This window comes from Cibotium barometz, chromosome 4 (genome assembly GCF_041138505.1).
Source record: "Cibotium barometz isolate CiBa-2024 chromosome 4, ASM4113850v1, whole genome shotgun sequence".
Lineage (NCBI taxonomy): Eukaryota > Viridiplantae > Streptophyta > Polypodiopsida > Cyatheales > Cibotiaceae > Cibotium > Cibotium barometz.
The window spans coordinates 19,376,305-19,383,655 of NC_141049.1; positions in this window are offsets into that span (position 1 = coordinate 19,376,305).

Below are 7,351 nucleotides of genomic sequence, written 5' to 3' on the forward strand. Positions count from 1 at the left end.
GGTGGATTATCTGTGTGAGGTTGTTAACTTGCCTAGTTGCCTCTTTTTGTATGTCAGAGATCTCCACTCGGGCAGCTGCCAAGTTGGCTCTGAGTGTGTTACATTCTTTTCCTCTTCAACGGTAGCGATGGCCTCTTGGATATCTTTGTTTGTGGTTTTTCTCTTCCCTCGCCGCCAAGTCAGAGGCTTCTTGCCAACCAACTTGGTCTTTAGCTCATCAATGTGAGCCTGCATGTCATTCTTATCCTTCAGGGCCTGGTTGTGTTTGTGCTTGTGGGGGCCATCCTCATGGGCAGCCATTCGATCCTGCAGCTCATCGTAATAATTGTTCTGGAGGGCCGCTGCATGTTCTTTGAGCAACACCATGGCTGAGTCTGTTATTAACAATGCTACCCTCCTGGAGTATGGACACCATGGCCAATTGGAGGTTCTCCACGTTGACCTGATCCTCTTAGATTTGGAGAGGCATATTGTTATTTGTAACTTGAGGCGTTTTATTATTTGTAGCTTGTGAGCTCCAACTCAAGGTGCTCCATCTTCAGCATTAGATCGTCTTGTGGGGCTAAAGAGGTTGATCCTTTAGGAGGAGCAAGATGTGTCAGGTTTGTCCTTAGTACCCAAGCTTTGCAGTTGGATTGATGTTCTGCTTGGGGCTCGACTGGGCATCCTCTTCATCATTTGAGTCGTCCATCATTCTTTGGGAGGATGGCAGGGGGTTTGCATTGGCCTCTAAGGAGCAGACAGATATGGTCCATGAGACTATCCCATTGGGCGATCATATCTTCTTGTAAGGTGTCAGATAGCTTGGCCAATATCTCCATATCAACTTGGATGGTATTGGAGGAAGGGGTGGTGTAAGACTTGAGTTGTGCCTCGAGGAAGATAATCTAAGTCTAATCCATAAGTGCTCTATCTTTGATAGAGTCCATGAAGCTTGTAAAGACATTGGCTACTTTTGAGCCCTGCTCTTTTGCATTTGAAACCTCCTAATGGGCCTCCACCACCTATTACCGGAGGGCCATGTTCTCCTTGTTGAGATATCAAGTTCATCTAGTGAGGCGATGGACACTGATGACCCGCGTGAGGGATAGACCCCACACTTACAACACTGGCATTGTTGGTGAGATCATGGGTGATATATGGCCAGTGGGATGATAGGCTGTGTAATAGCCATTTAGAGACTGGCATAGTTATAGCACCAGCTCATTTAGTTGGGTTCACACTATAGAGAACCCTAGTATGTATTTGGTTGAGTACCTTTTCATATTGTGTGTACTCTTACCTTTGTATATGGTATGTTGAGTGTTGTGTGAAGAAGAAGAAGATTTTCAGCCTCTCACCTTGTGTGTTCTCTTTTAGAGTTTTGTGAGTGTGTGTGTGCTTGCAAGAGCTCAAGCTCTCTTTTCCCCTGCATCTTTTCATGGTATTAGAGCCTGGTTCATGCTAAGGGCTGAGCTGCAAGCAAGAGAAGCACAGGCAGCGGTACGAGGGTAAGAGCTTCATCTACCCTTCCCTATTTGTGTTGGCGACTACACCCTTGTCGGGAGCTCTACGAGAGGCACGGGCAAACGATCTCTGATTGAGGAGCTTTCTTCGTGGGAGTAAAGCTATAGGGCAACTATACTGGCCCATCGAACAATTTTTCCGACCAAAAATGCGTTTTGGGTGCGTTAGGACCTTCGTTTTTCAAAAAGCAGGCGATTTTGAGCACTGCGAGTAAGTCATTCTATGCAAAACTCTATTTTAAGAACTGCAGGAAGACAGATTGGTTGTGCAGACATTGTGTGTACTGCAAGGAGGTCAAACAATTACCATTGGGTACCCGTATGTATGCACATTGAGGCCACTGGTTGTGACATTTGAGTGTAGTACAGTACCGCTGCAAAAAATACAGTAGTTTGTGCAAGACAAACCAGAGTGCTGTTTCTGGTAAATTTGTGTATAGCAAGATGTCAAATGATGGCATAAACCAAATTGTTGCTGAGAAGCTTGATAAGAACAATTTCCATGCTTGGAGGTTAAGGTTGATAAATTTCCTGATGGGAAACGGTTACTGGGACTACAAAGAAGGTGAGCATGAAGAGGCAACGGAGATCAATCCGACTACTGCAGATGTGAAAGAGTTCAAGGATTGGAACCAAGGAGCCATAAAAGTTATGTATTGGCTCTCTAGCAGTATATTGGACATTATGATTAGGCACATACAAGATGCCAAGTCCCCCAAGGAGGCGTGGGACACCTTGGTAAAACTTTATGAAACGAATACCAAGGCACGAAAGATACAATTGAAGAATGAATTTCATACTGTGGAGAAAAAGAGTATGTTTGTGAATGACTATGCATTGAAGACCAAGGGTATTGTGGAATCCCTTGCATCTATTAGCGTTTTAGTAGATGATAATGATAAGGTGGAAGTCTATCTACGTGGTCTCGGGCCACAATACAAGGCATTCAAGACGTCTATTCAGACTCGAGAAAACATTCCCAATTTCACAGATTTGGTGTCTATGTTGATTATAGAAGAGAAGAGCTTGGGTGAAGACCAACAATCTTCACAAAACAAAAACAGTTGAGAGCAACAGGCCCTCTACACAAGTTTAGGAAGAGGACGAGGTAGAGGAGGATGAGGACGTGGCCGAGTAGGTAATCAAAATTATGGCCAGCAAGCAGCAGCAGCAACAACAGTCCCAGAATTCACAACAACAACAACACGCAGGTGGAAGAGGCCAATTCAGAGGCACGGGGAGTCAAAGAGGTCGTGGAAAATGGCAAAGGCAGTATAATGATACACGTGGATGCTTTTATTGTGGTAAGCCTGGACATGTGCAGGAGGCAGATTGTTATAAGAAGCAGGCTGACATGCAAAATGGGAAATTGCAGCAAAACAACTATGCATCCTCGAGCATAACAATGAGGATAATGAAAGGTTGTTTGTTATGCAACATGTCGTTAATGCCATGTCTGAAAATGTTGAAGCAGCACATAAAGATGATGTATGGTACGTTGATTCAAGTGCTTCGAACCACATGACAAGTCATGGGGAGTGGTTCAAGGAGACGAAAAACCTTGAAAGACCAAGTTTTGTGAAAACAGGAGGGATGACACTACTCATCCAATTGCCCATGTTGTAGATGTGCCATTGCTATGCAGGATGGCAAAGTGAAGTACCTTGCAGTTGTACTTCATGTTTCGAACATAACAAAGAATTTGGTTTTAGTTGGCCAGATGATTGAGCAGGGTTTGCAGGTTCGGTTTAACCCTGATGGTTGTTATGTTGAAGACTTTAAAGACAAGTGTAGGTTGGTTGTTGCACATTGAATGTAAACATGCCTGAAGTGAGTGATGCGATGTTTGCAAATGGTTCAAGAATTGTTGTAGACACAGACATTTGGCATAAAAGAATTGGACATGTGAATGTGCAAAGAATGAAGTCTATGCAGACTAAAGGAATTGTGACAGGGCTGCCAAAGTTTAAAGTTGAAGGTATGCAGAAAATATGTGAAGCATGCCAATTTGGAAAGCAAACAAAGCATGTATTTCCACATGACAGAAATGTGAGTAGAAATGCACTAGATGTTGTGCATTCAGATGTATGGGGTCCTACGAAGACCATGTCTATGGGAGGCTGCAGGTATTCTCTGCAGGTATTATGTGACATTTATTGATGACCACACAAGGAAAGTGTGGGTATACTTCATGAAGGAGAAGAGTGAGGTGTTTACTCATTTTCAGAATTTCAGAGTTATGGTTGAAAAGCAAACAGGAAACATGTAAAGTGCCCAAGGTCAGATGGAGGGGGAGAGTACTTCTCCAATGAGTTCTCTGAATTTTTACAGAAGAATGGTATTCAGAGATAGTTTACATGCAGATACACTCCGCAGCAAAATGGAGTTGCTGTGAGCGAAAAAACAGGCACATTGCTGAGATTGCGAGAGCATTGATAGGAGAGAAGAATATGCCGCATAGCTATTGGGCTGAGGCTATTTCTACAGCAGTTTACATCATGAAAACAGGGGACTCCAACTGCATCCATACATGATGTAACTCCAGAGGAGAGGTTTACTAGCATAAAACCTGATTTGTCTCATCTGAAAGTCTTTGGATGCATTGCATATGTGCATGTGCGAGATGAGCTGAGAACTAAGCTGGATCCAAAAGCTGAAAAATGTGTGTTTATTGGGTATTACCTTGAGCAAAAAGGATATAGGTGTTATAACCCTACTACACATGAGTTGAGGGTAAGCAGGGATATTGTTTTTGATGAGATGATCAGCTCGTATGCTACTGAAAAAGAAGCTATTGGGGCTGATGTGAGTGGAAATGTGGTTGCATAGAATGCAAGTCAGCAATCATAGTCTTTGAGTGGACCAGGAGAGTCCTCATCTTTGAGTGGACCAGGGTCCTCATCTAGTGGTTCAGTTGATAGACCATGGAGTGGTAGGCTGCATCATAATACGAGTCCTTCAAATGTGATTAGTACATCACATAAAGGCAAAGAGAAAGTGGTTGAGCCCTATGCCTGACATTTCTGCATGGCATTCTCATGTTGATGATGGAGAGTCTAGTGGCTCAGAGATGAGCCTTGATGTGAGGAGCTTGGGATACCAGCTATGAGAACACCTGGTGTAAAGAAGGCTATGGAAGCCATGAATGTAAAGCTGGGAAGATCTAGGAGAGTGAAGAATCCTGTGCAGAGGTTCACCTATGATGGTTATTGGCACATCACTATGCATACATGGCAAAAGTTGTATAGGTTGTAGAGCCCACATGCATTGATGAGGCTAATGAAAATGTGTGTTGGGAGAAAGCTATGGATGAGGAGATGGATGCACTCTATGGAAATGAGACTTGGGATTTAGTGCAATTGCTTGAAGGCAAGAAATCCATTGGATGCAAGTGGGTGTACAAAGTAAAACATAACAATGATGGAAGCATAAGCAGGTACAAGGCTATATTGGTAGCCAAAGGATATGCGTAGACATATGGCATTGATTATGAGAAAACTTTCAGCCCAATTGCCAAGATGGCAACAGTGAGAGTTGTGATAGCAGTGGCTACGTCAAAGTAATGGTCTTTAAATCAGATGGATGTAAAGAATGCATTCTTGCATGGGGGTTTGCAGGAAGAGGTGTATATGCTGTAGCCACCTAGTTATGAGGATGTAAAGAATGCATTCTTGCATGGGGGTTTGCAGGAAGAGGTGCATATAATGCAGCCACCTACTGGTTATGAGGATGTGAGTCACCCCGAGCATGTTTGCAGGTTGAAGAAAGCCTTGTATGGCTTAAAACAAGTACTAAGAGCATGGTCTGACAAGATTTTTTGAATATCTTGTCACTATTGGCTTTCATGTAGCCAATGCAAATTTCTCGCTGTATGTGAGACACAGTGATAGAGGGGTTGTGCTTGTTGTCATCTGTGTAGATGACCTGATCATTACGGGGGACTATGATGCAGAGATCTTTAATGTAAAGATCTTGCTTAGACAGAATTTTGAGATGAAGGATCTGGTGGAGCTCAGATATTTCTTGGGCATTGAGATGATTAGGTCACCACATGGTATTGGATTACTGCAGAGACAGTATGGCTTGGACATGTTGTCCAAGTATGGTATGACAGGCTATGAGCCTACTATGTATAGGCACATAGCAGGAAGCTTGATCTACATGACGATCACGAGGCCACATTTGAGCTATGCTATTGGGTTGGTGAGTCAGTTTATGCAAGTTCCTCAGAAGCCACATTTGGATGCATTGAGATGCATACTGAGGTATGTGAGGTCTACTTTGCATTGAGATATGTGTACATGGGTACATAGATGCTGATTAGGCTGGTAGTATCTCAGATAGAAGATCTACTAGTGGCTCTTTGGGGAGTGCTGCTATGACTTGGAGCAGCAAGAAGCAGCCTACGGTTGCTCTATGAGTACAAAGGCCGAGTACAGAGGTGCTGGTATGGCAGCATGTGAGGTAGCTTGGTTGAGAAAGCTACTTGCAGATTTGGGTCTATGAGTGGATAGACAAGTTGTCATTTTTTGTGACAACGTTAGTAGTATACAATTGGCCAGGAACCCAGTTTTTCATGCTCGCACGAAGCATATAGACGTCCACTACCATTTTGTCAAAGAGAAGGTTTTGGTAGGAGACGTTGACCTTGTTTATGTCAGCACACAGGATCAAGTCACTGACATCTTCACCAAAGCATTGGGTACAGCGAAGCTCCGCAGATTCAGGGCTTCGCTTGGTATACATGAGATGGAGTTGAGCTCGAGGGGGAGTGTTGAGATATCGAGCTCATCTAGTGAGGCAGTGGACACTCATGACCCGCCTGGGGGATAGGCCCCACACTTACACCACTGGCATGGTTGGTGAGATCATTCTAGACTGGCATAGTTATAGCGCCAGCTCATTTAGTTGGGTTCACACTATAGAGAACCCTAGTATATATTTGGTTGAGTACTTTTTCATATTGTGTTTACTCTTATCTTTGTATATGGTGTGTTAAGTGTTGTTGTTGTGAAGAAGAAGACTTTTAGCCTCTCACCTTGTGTGTTCTCTTTTAGGGATTTGTGAGTGTGTGTGTGCTTGCAAGAGCTCAAGCTCTCTTCTCCTTTGCATCTTTTCACTCCTGTTGGAGCATTGCAACTGTTTCTTTGAGTCAAAGTGCTTGGGCTTCCACCTCTGCCTTGTCCCGAATGGATCTTCTCCCTCTAACAGCAGCGAGGCAGGTACTCTGCATATCTTCTGGCCATGGGGAGGTCGATTGTCTGGGGTTGCTTGGAGGACTCAGTCATTGACCAGTGACTGGGTCATAGCGATTTTCAAAGGAAATAGAGAAAAAGGGAGCGAGATTAACATACCCATGAACATAATAAACCCTTAACATAACGTGCTTAATGACTCAAATTGAATGGAATTAATTAATTAAGGCATAATAATAATTAATGAACACTCATAATTGGGGCATTAGCGTGGGATCATATTATTATCTCCCTTTTCATACAAGATACAATGGGGTGCTTATATAGTAATGAATGAGTGACTCTTGGGCTACCCCACTAGCCCACTCTCTAGTGTAGTCCCCCAAGCATGTGGGTGTTCCCCACTCTCCTATGTAACCTCCAACCACTCCTCATGCTTGTAACCCCTTTTCTTGAACGGACAATTACCCCAAATTAAGTAATACCGCTCTATCTTAGTGCTAATGTAAGTGGATGCTACCCTCCTACTACTGAGGGTGTGTGCAGATGGAGCATATGCACACACAAGCTAACACTTGGCACACCCAATGGGTCAAATTCCCAATTTGAGGACTCAAATCCATAATCATAGGGCCATGCCAATGTCATGCA